Source organism: Choristoneura fumiferana, chromosome 18 (genome assembly GCF_025370935.1).
Source record: "Choristoneura fumiferana chromosome 18, NRCan_CFum_1, whole genome shotgun sequence".
Classification (NCBI taxonomy): domain Eukaryota; kingdom Metazoa; phylum Arthropoda; class Insecta; order Lepidoptera; family Tortricidae; genus Choristoneura; species Choristoneura fumiferana.
Window position 1 is genome coordinate 8048471 of NC_133489.1, and position 12979 is coordinate 8061449.

General features: G+C 36.2%; 8 non-coding genes across 8 annotated transcripts; 5 read left to right on the forward strand and 3 right to left on the reverse strand.

Annotated features, from left to right (window-relative positions):
* The first annotated feature begins 3785 nt into the window (after positions 1 to 3785).
* On the forward strand, positions 3786 to 3857 carry TRNAP-UGG (transfer RNA proline (anticodon UGG)). Its single transcript has one exon. It is a non-coding gene; the product is annotated as a tRNA-Pro (tRNA).
* Positions 3858 to 4248: 391 nt separating this feature from the next.
* Positions 4249 to 4320, reverse strand: TRNAP-UGG (transfer RNA proline (anticodon UGG)). The gene has a single exon. It is a non-coding gene; the product is annotated as a tRNA-Pro (tRNA).
* Positions 4321 to 4450: 130 nt separating this feature from the next.
* On the forward strand, positions 4451 to 4522 carry TRNAP-UGG (transfer RNA proline (anticodon UGG)). Its single transcript has one exon. It is a non-coding gene; the product is annotated as a tRNA-Pro (tRNA).
* Positions 4523 to 5723: 1201 nt separating this feature from the next.
* TRNAP-UGG (transfer RNA proline (anticodon UGG)) lies at positions 5724 to 5795 on the reverse strand. The gene has a single exon. It is a non-coding gene; the product is annotated as a tRNA-Pro (tRNA).
* A 123-nt stretch (positions 5796 to 5918) lies between these two features.
* On the forward strand, positions 5919 to 5990 carry TRNAP-UGG (transfer RNA proline (anticodon UGG)). Its single transcript has one exon. It is a non-coding gene; the product is annotated as a tRNA-Pro (tRNA).
* A 2218-nt stretch (positions 5991 to 8208) lies between these two features.
* Positions 8209 to 8280, forward strand: TRNAP-UGG (transfer RNA proline (anticodon UGG)). The gene has a single exon. It is a non-coding gene; the product is annotated as a tRNA-Pro (tRNA).
* Positions 8281 to 8577: 297 nt separating this feature from the next.
* On the reverse strand, positions 8578 to 8649 carry TRNAP-UGG (transfer RNA proline (anticodon UGG)). Its single transcript has one exon. It is a non-coding gene; the product is annotated as a tRNA-Pro (tRNA).
* Positions 8650 to 8754: 105 nt separating this feature from the next.
* On the forward strand, positions 8755 to 8826 carry TRNAP-UGG (transfer RNA proline (anticodon UGG)). The gene has a single exon. It is a non-coding gene; the product is annotated as a tRNA-Pro (tRNA).
* The last annotated feature ends 4153 nt before the right edge of the window (positions 8827 to 12979 follow it).

A 12979-nucleotide genomic window follows, 5' to 3' on the forward strand; every position in this document is an offset into this window, starting at 1 on the left:
CGACTGTTGAACCTTAAATGAGCTTCTTGACAGAGTTCTAGACCACTAGACTTATTTTCTTCCTTTTAGTTTTTAAGGCAGTCGGGTTTTTTTTATAGTTCATTTCATTTGGTCCCCAAAAGTGTGATGATCATTCCAAGAAGCACTACTATATGACAAAGTTTTTAAAAATAGTCCCACTAACTATTCCAACTAATAAAGTAAATGCGAAAGTTTGTGTGTGTGTGTGTGTGTGTGTGTGTTTGTGTTTGTGTGTGTGTGTGTGCGTTTATTTTGATAGAAGTCGCGGTTAAATAGTAACTAACACTAAAACAGATAGAAATATCATGCGCTAAAATCGCGAAAATTTTACGCGAACAACAGAAAGAGAAAAGAGCTTACTTTTCCCTAAAACTGCCGGCAACGCACTTGTGACTCTTCTGATGTTGCAGGTGTCCATGGGCGGCGGTAATCGCTTACCATCAGGCGATCCGTTTGCTCGTTTTTGCCCCCTATTCCATAAAAAAAAACAATATTTCGTTGACGAGTAGGAACATTAATATACCTACTGAAACCTATGGGAACAAAAAGAAATGCGTGCTCGTGCGAGGCGAAATCATTTGGGGACCAAAATACATACCTCAATATTTTAATTCCTCTTATTATTAGTTCTGTGTAGCAATACTAACCATGCTAGGACAACCCCCGCTCCGTCCGCCGCTGACTTCGCCCCCTAGAAATTTACGATTGTAAATAGGGCATTCCGTTTATTTACTTATGACCAAGTAATTCGGCGAATCCGTATAATTACCGGCATTAAGATGATTCCCGTTCCCCTGAACAGAACGAAGAACTCAACTAAAGCCCGACATTTAAATGTCCGCGAGCGTAGGAAGCCACTTTTAAAGTTGCGGTTATAAATTTCCTTTCTCCTGTTTAGGAGATTAGAATTTTGGGAAGCAAATAAATTAGTTTCTGTAGCGTTGGGCATCGGCGGGACGTACTGTAAACTCTTGACCTGGACTTATGCGCTCTGTGGCTCTGTGACAAAAGACGACTGACATCTTAGAGAACGTACCTACATGCCTCATTATGCGACCGGGAGCGGACGACCGGATAGCTAAGTTGTTAGTGACCCTGACTACGAAGCTAGCGGTTGCGGATTCGATCCCGCGGCGGGCAAATATTTGTATGATGAAACGAACGTGCGTACTCGAGTCATAGATGGTTGTATGTATTTAAGTATATATTTATCTATATGTATATTTAACCGTTGTCTAGCACCTATAGTACGTCATAAATAAGTGATCACTTGGTGTAATTTTTTCCAAGATAATATTATTATTTTACAAATTCTCACCTCCCCACCTCCTACTCCTCGGTGACTTCTTGTTTTCACGTAGTTACTACGTATAGTCCTCCTCATCGGTTTCGATGACAGCGACCCTAAAAACTATTCTATAAATTATGACGTCTACTACCACAGAACAACTAATAGTACTACCGTACTACTATGTGCGTAGTTAAGTGAAGATATAAGTTGAAAATAGCGCGCGTAAGACCATAAAGCCCAAGACGCCTGAATAAACCGACGTAGAGTCATCAGCACTGCAAGGAGGACTATTTTATTCAATAAGGCGCTTAAAAAAAAGATTTCTTTGTGCTATTGTAAGGCGAGTTAGAGCGCATGGAAATAATAGGTACTACGTCCGATATAATAGGTACCACACAATGATTTTGACATATTTTGTAAACTGGTTGAGCAGGTTGAAATATTTTATCATCAAGATTCTGAAACTCACGTTACTGTAGCAAAATATTCCATGAATATATATATATATGCGAACTATGCCGACTAAATGGTACAATAAAAAATGCGAAAAAAATTTTTTTAGGGTAGGTAGGTACCTCCCGTAGACGTAAAGTGGAGGTGATTTTTTTTCTCATCCAACCCTATAGTATGGGGTATCGTTGAATTGGTCTTTTAAAACCATTAGGTATTTTTGGCTTTAGTGATGTGTTTGCGAAATATTCAACTTTAAAGTGCAAATTTTCATTAAAGTCGAGCGTCCCCCCTCTCTAAAATCTACACCGGGGGGGGGGGATATTTGAAAAAATTCAGGATGGTAGTAAGTATATCAAACTTTCAAGGAAAACTATAACGGCTAAGTGTGCTTGAGAATTATTAGTAGTTTATGCATGAGTAAATAGCAGCCTAAGGTCTATAATTTAAACTTGGAAGATTCCGTATAAAATACGAAATCCTTAGAAAAATATTACTTAATTTTATCGTAATGGCTACGGAACCCCATTTTGGGCGTGTCCGACACGCTCTTGGCCGGGTTTTATATAAATAAATGTGCTCGGAATGAAATGTTGTGTTGTGAATGTATTTTTCATGCGCATCCCATTAATACAGCGTACCAAACAAATATTATGCGGCAGGATCTGTCGAAGCCTCTTCAGATGTCATTACCCGCCTCTATTAGCCCGCCTTTATGAAAAAACCGCAACTGATATCAAAGCGTTTAATCAGGTAAAGTGCGTTCGGAAACGAGTGGGGGCCAATAATAAACCGAATCGACATTGGGGTCCATTGAGCGGAGAGGTTTGGTTATTAAATTATCTATGGGGCCGACGCTACTGTATATTAATCGCGGTATATCTATCGCAGATATGTCAAAATGAATGGCGAAATGCGCGGCGCTGTCGATGTACAGTCAAAAAAACGGCACGTATCTTTTCTCAATGAATTTCATGATTATTTTTTCGCCAGATGTACAGTCAAGTGCAAAAATAAGTATCTATTCGAAGCAATCAAAAATATGTTAACGGCCTTAGTTATTGCGTCAGAATAAGAGTCTGTGGTACTTATTTTTGAAACCTTGAATAAGGTCATATTTCTACACTTGACTATATGGAATGTTATGTCACATTTGCAGGGAAAAGGTTACAGCCTTATACGCATTACAGTTTCTTCGACTGTACCAAACTCAAAACGATATATGGACTAGCTTCTATTTGGATTGAGCAACTAATACATCTACTTATACTTGGTTTGGATAGATATTTAACCAAATGTAAACAAACTTCAACTGCTAGATTTGGTACATTCAAGGATTTTAAACATTTTACTTATCTATCATTGTAATACAAACTAGACTAGTGTATTTCAATACAGAAATGTAAATATTTAGATAGTATACTGGGGGGGAATTTTAATATTTAAGACACCAATTGACGTTGTTTTGTTTACATTTAGTTAAATACCTATCCAAACGAGGTATAGCGAGATTATCAGTTTCTAACTATAAAAGTCTACGTGTATGTAGGTGAGTTGGTCACTCTATCACACTAAAACACATTTGGACGACATTTGGCGCGCAGATAAATTGTATTATACCATGATCAGCAGAACAATGGACAAATAATTTACAGGCGAAGTGGGTGCAATAGCTATGAATAAATAAACAAAGCTAAAAATTCATTTGTTTTATTGTTTCAGGAAACAAATCAATCCGAAAAAAAACCAGCCATTTCATGGGTGAAGACCGGATAATTGCTCTTTACAAATGATATTGTGACTTTGGGACTCATTGTTTCACTTGAGCAAAAACAGGACACGACCGGGATTTGAACCCGGGACCTCTCACACCCAAGGCGAGAATCATGCTGCTAGACCATCATGCCATCTGAAAAACAATTAAATGACGCGCTCCTCAACTGTTTAAACATAATGTATGGAACAGGTGTTTTTTTAAAATTAATTTTCAGCAAATGAGTGTATTTCATAAAACTTTCCAAGAGGCATGATGGTCTAGCGGTATGATTCTCGCTTTGGGTGTGAGAGGTCCCGGGTTCAAATCCCGGTCGTGCCCTCTTTTTTAAACACAGCCTACAAGAAATTAAAACGGCAACAAATTAAAATTGACATAGTAAGTAAAAATTGTACTATGAGAAATCCGTTTAGCTTCTTTTTCTTCCGAACCTTTTGTCTACATTCTCTTGTAAGGTCAATTTGGCTTAGTGTACATTACTAATTCAAGAGAAAAACTTTTTTTTGGAAAATGTTGCAGAAGAGTAGTTTATTTTTATTTTATTTTTTCCATCGACACTATTATTTTTTCTAAATGTTAAGTCTATCTTGTAAAATGCCTTAGACAACCCAATAATCTTCTTCTCTAAGATTGGCTTGTTAACAAATTGAAAATGTATTTTTTAAAGCAAGATAGACATCAGCTAATTAACACTTTATGATTGTATAAAACAGGGCACGACCGGGATTTGAACCCGGGACCTCTCACACCCAAAGCGAGAATCATACCGCTAGACCATCATGCCGCTTGGTGAGGTGACACCAAAAACCAAAGAGAACACCAAATCAATTAACTAAAGTATTCATACATGATTAAACAGGTGTTTTTATTCATATTTTTCTAACAAAGTAGGCTTTTGATAGTGTCTTTCAAGCGGCATGATGGTCTAGCGGTATGATTCTCGCTTTGGGTGTGAGAGGTCCCGGGTTCAAATCCCGGTCGTGCCCTGTTTTGCTAATCGTTTACCTTATTTTCGTAAAGATTGAAAAAAATAAAACCAAAAACAGTGACTGCTCATAGTTTTAACATTTTTTTGTAAGTATTTAATATTTATACTTAAATTAAATTTTGTTATGACGATAATTTGATACCCGGGAAGGACATAGGATAATTTTTATCCCGAAATAAAATTGTATTTCCCGCGGCATAGCAGTGAACGAATTTTTCTTAGACGAAGTCGCGGGCAAATAAAATTATTCAAGAGGATAGCTTGAGTCGCAATTAATTTGTTACTCATTGCCGTTATATCGAAAAAATCTAATCATCCTTTAGTGCGAGGATCGTTATTTCATAAATACACATTGAAATGTGAGAGCAACGACTCGTAAGAATCCCGTTAGAGAGATCTGCAAACGGTCCCTCAAAGGAAATAATCTGTGCCCGGGATGCATTAAAATATAAATATCGTCGTTAGCAAATCATTAGCCTCTACATTTTTCCTCTGAGACTCCACCGTCGATCAATCGAGGACAAACAGGCGAGAGGGAGTGAGGGTGTTCTACTAATCGACGAAACTTACAGTAATTTATAGATTCAGGCGTTGATTTACCAGAATTGTATCGATGAACAAGTTCACTTGCCAACTGTCGTATTTCTGGTTTTCCTATCATCGTATTTCAGCTCTATCCAATTGACAGAAGGTGAACTTATGCCAGTAACGTGGAAAAAGTAACTGGTTTTTATTTGGTATCAAATGAAGAAGGCAAAAGGGAATGGGGTAGGCCTATGTAGTAACAACAATAGGACGTTACTACGCTGATATCATGATGATGAAAAAGACAATGTCTAGAAATATTATGAATGCAAATATCAAAAGATAACCGATGCTTTTTGTTTAGAAAGATATTGCCAATGTTGTCAAAAATAAATGACAACAAATGCACAAAAAATTTATTACGCTGTGTGTTGTCACAGAAACTTAGATAATGTTATTCCTACTATTACTTACTATTAATATGTTCCTATATTATATTATAGTTTTACACTTTCATGTTGGAAAACTATAAGGGCCTAGTCTTTATACTATCCAACAGGACGGTGTATGAATAATTAATTCGCATGTGTTACTATCTCAGAGACTACTATAACATAGTTTGAAGGTATTAAGATTTCATTAATGGGAAACAAAAAGCACCCCCATTAAAAACAGGGCACGACCGGGATTTGAACCCGGGACCTCTCACACCCAAAGCGAGAATCATACCGCTAGACCATCATGCCGCATGATGGAGGCTTTATTAAAAGGTTACAAGAAGTCGAAATAATGACGTTCTTGTATTTGAACAGATGAACTTACTTCAATTGTTTTAGATGAATCTACATTTAGTGCAACCTTACACAAGCGGCATGATGGTCTAGCGGTATGATTCTCGCTTTGGGTGTGAGAGGTCCCGGGTTCAAATCCCGGTCGTGCCCTGTTTTTGTTCAAATGAATCGCAATGAGTTTTACTATCTTTTACGTAGAGAAATTACACAGGCCTACCATTTTTAAAACATTTTTTAATGCCAGAAAACTTTTTTTCTAACCTTTGTTAGCTGTCACATTGACTTGTTAACTTTGATTGTTTCTAGCCTTTATCTAGCAGTACAACCAGTGCAATGTCACTCCATACCACGGCTCTTTTTGGCGCGTAGTGATTCTATTTCTTTGGCAGTTCTTTGTCACTTGAAATGTCACGGCACGGTGAACCGGCTAGTAAATTAATATAATATAGCACGTGTTAAACGCGAATGTCCAATTGTACAATTTGTTCGTAGTACATAAATTACACGACTATTACGTTATCTAGGATACAACTGACATTTAAACCTCATGACAGTAAAGAAAATAAGGTAGACAATACATTATTGAAATGCTGAAACCAAACGAGATTATTCATAGAGCTGTAGTTACAATTTCTCAATTTCCCAATAAACGTGAGCCCAAATATATTTTAAAAGTTCAGTCGCGTATTCGCCAGCAGTAAAACACGATAGATTCTGAAGTACATCGGTTCATAGCGTCGTATCTGAAAATTATACGCGCCCCCATCTGCGCCCAAGTGAGACGCCCGCTTTGGAAAATAATAAAGTTCCCTTTAAACGCAATTCGTATGTGAAGTACAACGAATGAGGCGTAATAAAGCGTATTAGGCAAAATGTATTGCAAATAGAAAAAGGCTTAAGTGGGTATATTACAGAAATTACATCTACGGGTTTCGTTTTGGGGCTTTTCCTTGTTTCCTGTTGGAGACTCTGCGGCAGGTAAGGCTGAAAAAATGCTGTTGCTAAGCATGGGTTATTTGGTTAAACAAAGCACATACTTTTATTTTACTAATAGCTAGCAATCTTTGTGTTACAGCCTTCACCGTGATTCCTCACGGGACAATTACGTTATGTGGGCCACTCATCAACAAAACAGCCTTTCTTTAGACGTCTTGAGCTTGAGTTTTTGCAGAAAGTTGTGTCTGTCGTCAATTAAAATTTTCATTGGTTGCTCCAAATGGAATCTTATTAGAATCTTAATTACTAGCTTTTAGGTACGAACGGTTTCACATTTTTTTTACGGGAACGTCTGCGGTACGTTTCATTGCTAAATGTATACTCTTCAGGTTTAATCACTATAAAAATAATTTTGAAATGCCGATTTATTTGCAGTTTTAAATGAACAAACCCCCCTAACATCTTGTAAACCACTTTTCAAACAGTTAAATCTATTAACAGTTCCATGTTTATATATTTTTGAAATATGTAACTGTCAAATCGCATCAGAACTACTTCAAAAGGAAAGACCAGGTATGCCAGTTTAATGTCATCTACCCAAAAAAATTATCTACTCTTAAACTAAAACGCACTTATATCGCAGAAACTGTTTTCCAATGGCAATACGTATATTTAATAAGATACCTAAGGACATAGCAGAGTTACCTCTCGGAGGAAATTAAGGTCTTAATTATATAAATGGCTAAAGGATAAAGCATTTTATTTTATCAAAGAATTCTTAAAATTAATAATAACATGAAAATTATTAACATTGTTATGCAGAAATTAATATTTGTCTCTAACGGTTAATTTCAATTTTACAATTTATTAATACGAGTAATTTGTATTTAATCTTGGTGAATAACATTATGAAATTTATTGACGACCAGATGGCCTAGTGGTTAGAGAACCTGACTACGAAGCTGGAGGTCCCGGATTCGATTCCCGTGTCGGGGCAGATATGTGTATGAAAAATACGAATGTTTGGTCTCGGGTCTTGGGTGTTTAATATGTATTTAAGTATTTATCTATCTATATAATTATATTTATCCGTTGCTTCAATTGGTGTAAATTGTCCCGTGATATTTATTTATTTTAGATCATAAAGAAACAATTCTAGAAAATAAGATTTGTTTGCATGCCAATTTATCTCGTTAAACATGTCACAGTTCATTAGCACTATTTTTTAAGACGGATTTTACCATGTCTAAAGCAAAATAAACTATTTCATTTAATTTCATTTCAAACCTAAAAGACAAAATGTAGACAATTTATATAATCTCGAATAAAGTATCAAACAATCTTTCAGTATGTACCTATTGTTTAAACAGATGTTTAAAATTTATAACTGTTGAAAAACTCCTTACTAAGATTTTGTTCAATAAAAGCATGAGGCATGATGGTCTAGCGGTATGATTCTCGCTTTGGGTGTGAGAGGTCCCGGGTTCAAATCCCGGTCGTGCCCTCTTTTTGAAAATGTTAACTTTGGTGTTCGCAAGTAATCGATGTAGTATATATTATTTTAAATACACATAACGCAAACTCATAACTTATTTATGTCGTTACATAGAGTGGAAAACAATCTAGTGGGTCACCCGTTAGTAAGGGAGCTTCACCTGCAATAGACATCGGCGACACCTGATTACGCTTCAGATGCGTTGCCGTCTTCGAGCTAAGAAGACCGAGAAAAAATACTAAAATAGATATGTTTCAGTTTTTATCAAAAGTATTTAATAAGTAGGTCTTTGCTGGTTCAAAAACAGGGCACGACCGGGATTTGAACCCGGGACCTCTCACACCCAAAGCGAGAATCATACCGCTAGACCATCATGCCACTTGACGTAGGCTTTATTAAAAGCCTACACGAAGTTGGAATCGATCGTTTTTGTTTAATCAGATGAACCGGCTACAATAATTGTTTTAGTGCAATCAGACAAGCGGCATGATGGTCTAGCGGTATGATTCTCGCTTTGGGTGTGAGAGGTCCCGGGTTCAAATCCCGGTCGTGCCCTGTTTTGATCTATTTATTCCGGTAAATAGCTAATTAAAAAAAACAGTGCCCTGTTTTACGCCCTTAAGCTTTGAGTATATGTATATTAACGAAACCTAATCCTCACTAATATTATTAATGCGAGAGTAAGTATCTGTCTGTGATTTCTTCATGCTTAAACTTGTATACTGATTTGGATAAAATTTGGTGTGTAAATAGTTTGACTCTGGGAAGGGCATATTTATTCTTTGTAGACGAAATCACGGATATATAGGTACAATGACATGAATCCTAGTCAGCTCTTCTTATAGGAACTAAACAAGAGCGTGTCGGACACGCCCGAAATAGGGTTCCGTAGCTATTACGAAAAAAATAAGTAATATTTTTCTAAGGATTTCTTATTTTGTACGGAATATTCCAAGTTTAAGTATATTTTATACCTTAAGCTGCTATTTACTTTTGAACTACTAATAATTCTCAAGAAAACTTAACCGTTATAGTTTTTCTTGTAAGTTTGATATAGTTACTACCATCCTGAATTTTTCAAATTTTTCCACCCACCGGTTTAGATTTTAGAGAAAGGAGGGGGAGGGACGCTCGATTTTAATGAAAATTTGCACTTTAAAGTTGAATATTTTGCAAACTAATCACTGAATCGAAAAATCGTTGTAGCAACCCCCCAATGGTTTTAAGAGACCTATTAATACTATTGTTGTCTTGTGTTGTGAATAAATGTATTTTATTTCTGTTTCTTTCTTTCTATCCTACTCTAAAAAAAATGTTCGACCTCCCACTAAAATTTTTTTTTTTAATTTTTTTATTGTACCATTCTGTTGGCATAGTTTACATATTATATTCGTGCAAAACTACAGCTTTCTAGCACTGATAGTCCCTGAGCAAAGCCGCGAACGGACAGACAGACAGACAGACAGACATGGCGAAACTATAAGGGTTCCGTTTTTTGCCATTATGGGTACGGAACCCTAAAAAGAAAAAACAATTTTAATGTGGACGGGAAACTGTCACTGAACGCAGATACACACAAACACACACACACACACACACACATTCACACCTGTGCGTATTAATTCTGCATGTATTTTTTTTCTATTTTTTAAATTGTTATCGATGTATAAAACCAACCTATGTATTTTTATAAATCGCACTCGCGGACATCCAAGATTCAGGCTCAGCCTAGTTTGGAGTCTGATAGATATTCACATTTACTAAAAAAATGTTTTATGGCAATATGACAAATAAATATTATTTTTCTTTCATTCTTAGGTTTAGGTTTTTATAATAACTCTAAAAAGTAAAATACAGAAAAGTATATACAAAATAAAAATATTATAAAAACCTAACCTAGTTTGCCGCCGGTAACGGGGTAGGGCCCAAGCTCCCGGTGGTCAGGGCCGCAGAGTGAGGAACCTCCGGACGATGCGTGCCGTGTCCAGAAGTACCGCCTTCTGTATCTGGCCCTTGATCCTGCCATCTAGCGAGAGTCTCTTGAGATGTTGGTCGAGACTCTTCGCTATTAGACCGTTTGCCGAAACGACTATCGGGACAATGATCGTCGAGTCAACATCCCACATAGCAGTCACCTCGTGAGCCAAGTCAAGGTACTTGCTGAGTTTGTCCTTCTCGGCCTTCACGAGGTTCTCGTCATGTGGGATGGTGACGTCGACGAGCACTGCCTGGCCCGGTTGTTATTATTATTATTATGCGTACGAGATTTTCTTTTATTACGTTAAAGTTGCGGATAATTTTAAACTGTTCAGTTGTGAAATGAGATGACAAGGTTATAGTGTCACTACTTTGAAAAAAATCTCTCAAATTAGTTATTGAACTTTTTATGTAAACTGTTATTTATTCTATTTCGATTAAATGAGTGTACCTATTAAAAATTAAAAAAAGAAAAAAATATTGAATTAGGCTTTACTTTGCGGAGGTCCATTCCATATCAATGAACTAAAAGAATTTCTTTGCTCACCCGCGAACATCTTGTGGTGCTCTGAAGATGAGCTCTGGTTGAGTTCGAAACGCGTCAGTGTAGTGTGGTGGTGGTGATACATGGGTTTGTGTGATTTGTGTGTGTTCTTACAGTGTGGAGGTGGAGGAACTGCATGAACACGCATATCTTGCATAAACTTCGCTATCATAATAGGGTCGCGGGTGAGCATATAAATTATTTTAGTTTAATCTATCTCAAAACGACAGAAAAATTCACCCTTGAAATAATGTTTATAACGTTCCCTCAAATTATCGATTTTGAAGTACGGGCTTTTTAATAAGTATAAGCTTTTATTTAGCTTATGCTATTTGCTTATAAATTTGTTTATTTATTTGTTTGAGTCAAGTCTCTGAAACAAAATTTGACCCACTTCCAGTAGTCTGATTAACTTAAAATTTGACATGCTTATTTAAATCTAGTGACAATACAATAATCTGGTAGTGACATCCTAGTGGTCTAAGCCTGGCTCGTCTTCGCAAGGGGAACTCCTCAATGGTTAATGGCATCGACTTGAAATTTGGTACGGAAATGTAGTTTAGATGACAATACCCCTTCTTAACCGTGGTCCGGTTGTGTAGTCCGGCCAGCCGGACTGTGGAAAACAAGTACAGTTAACAAATAGTGCAGTGAGCAAAGAAATGCATTAAAAATATTTCTTTAACAGAAACTTATTAAACTAATGACGATAGGTTCCAAACTGACTACCGTACCTAAAGATGAAATTAGATTCATAAAAAATAATATGGTAATAAGTAAATGTCACAAAATAAAATGTGCCATAATTTAGACTTTACTCCATTTTATATTTTGCTACATATAAAATCCTAACTGTTTTCTATGAATTTGTTCATTGTCGTCCCGTGGGAGTTACACAATTTTTCTGGGAAAAAGAGTATTCTATTTATGTGTTCATTCAGGCTTACTGTGTGTCAAATTTCATCAAAATCCGTTGAATACTTAGTTATTGCGTGAAAGTGTAACAAAAATTTGACCATCTTCACAAACACGCACATTTATTTATAACATTAGTTGGATAAGCTGTTGCCCTCAGTTTCGCATATAGAATGAGTAAAAGTGGCACTCTTATTGTTAAATCTTAGTAAATTCACAAACAAATGTGTAGAATCGATAATTCTTAGAATTTCACCAGGCGTTTAAATACACACGCATTAATTTAACGTTTCGAATATTCGCATGGTTGTTTGTTCTGCGGCAATTAAATAAATAACAAAAGGCCCTATAGCTTATATTTACAAAGTAACAAAATTTAAACCTACTTTTTAAAAGTTTAGGGTTAAATTTTGGTTGGGAAATGATAGATCAGAAACGTCTGGGTCAACATAACAGGGATGCGCAAACAGCAAGTCATAACTATTGTAGGTGTGGCGTAGAGTTAGGAATGTGGTAATAATTGACTTAAATTGTTTATTTGCATTGGGCTACTTATTTTATTTTATAGTGGTATTTTATTTAATGCTAACATATTATTTAATTTTACATTTGCTTATTTATTTATTTCAAATCTTGCAAGTTAATTTTGATCTACTTCCATCCACTTTCCATCTAGAGGCGTGTTTTTTGCTCCTGACTGAACTTACACATGTTTACCAAATGTCAAGTCGATTCGACCTCTAGATGGAAGTGGATCAAAATTAACTTGCAAGATTTGAAATAAATAAATAAGCAAATGTAAAATTAAATAATATGTATAAACATGTGTAAGTTCAGCCAGGAGCTAAAAACACAATAAATGCAATGAGGGCTATTGCTTATGAATTCGCCGCTAGAGGCACTAATGTAGCGTGAGGTCTCCGAAATGTCAAAGCTCATAGCTTTTGGGTGAGCTATATACGCGGGTTTATTTATAAATTAGAATAATGTTGTGAATATTTTGCATTACCTGAAATTAATTATGGCAATTATGCGTAACGGGGCAATGAATGTCTGTGTTTTGAGACAGTTTTGTCTTTCGGAAACTTTTGTCTTCCTTTTTTTCCGAACAAAACGGGACTACGTAACACTGTGGTTGCTCGATATTTTTATGGTACGGTATTAAGGTGTATTAAATATGATTTAAATCTTAACTTTGTTTTCACGCCCGTAATAACAGACTTTGAAAGCCACACTCACAAACCTCACGCAGTGGCGCCATCTAGAAAAACA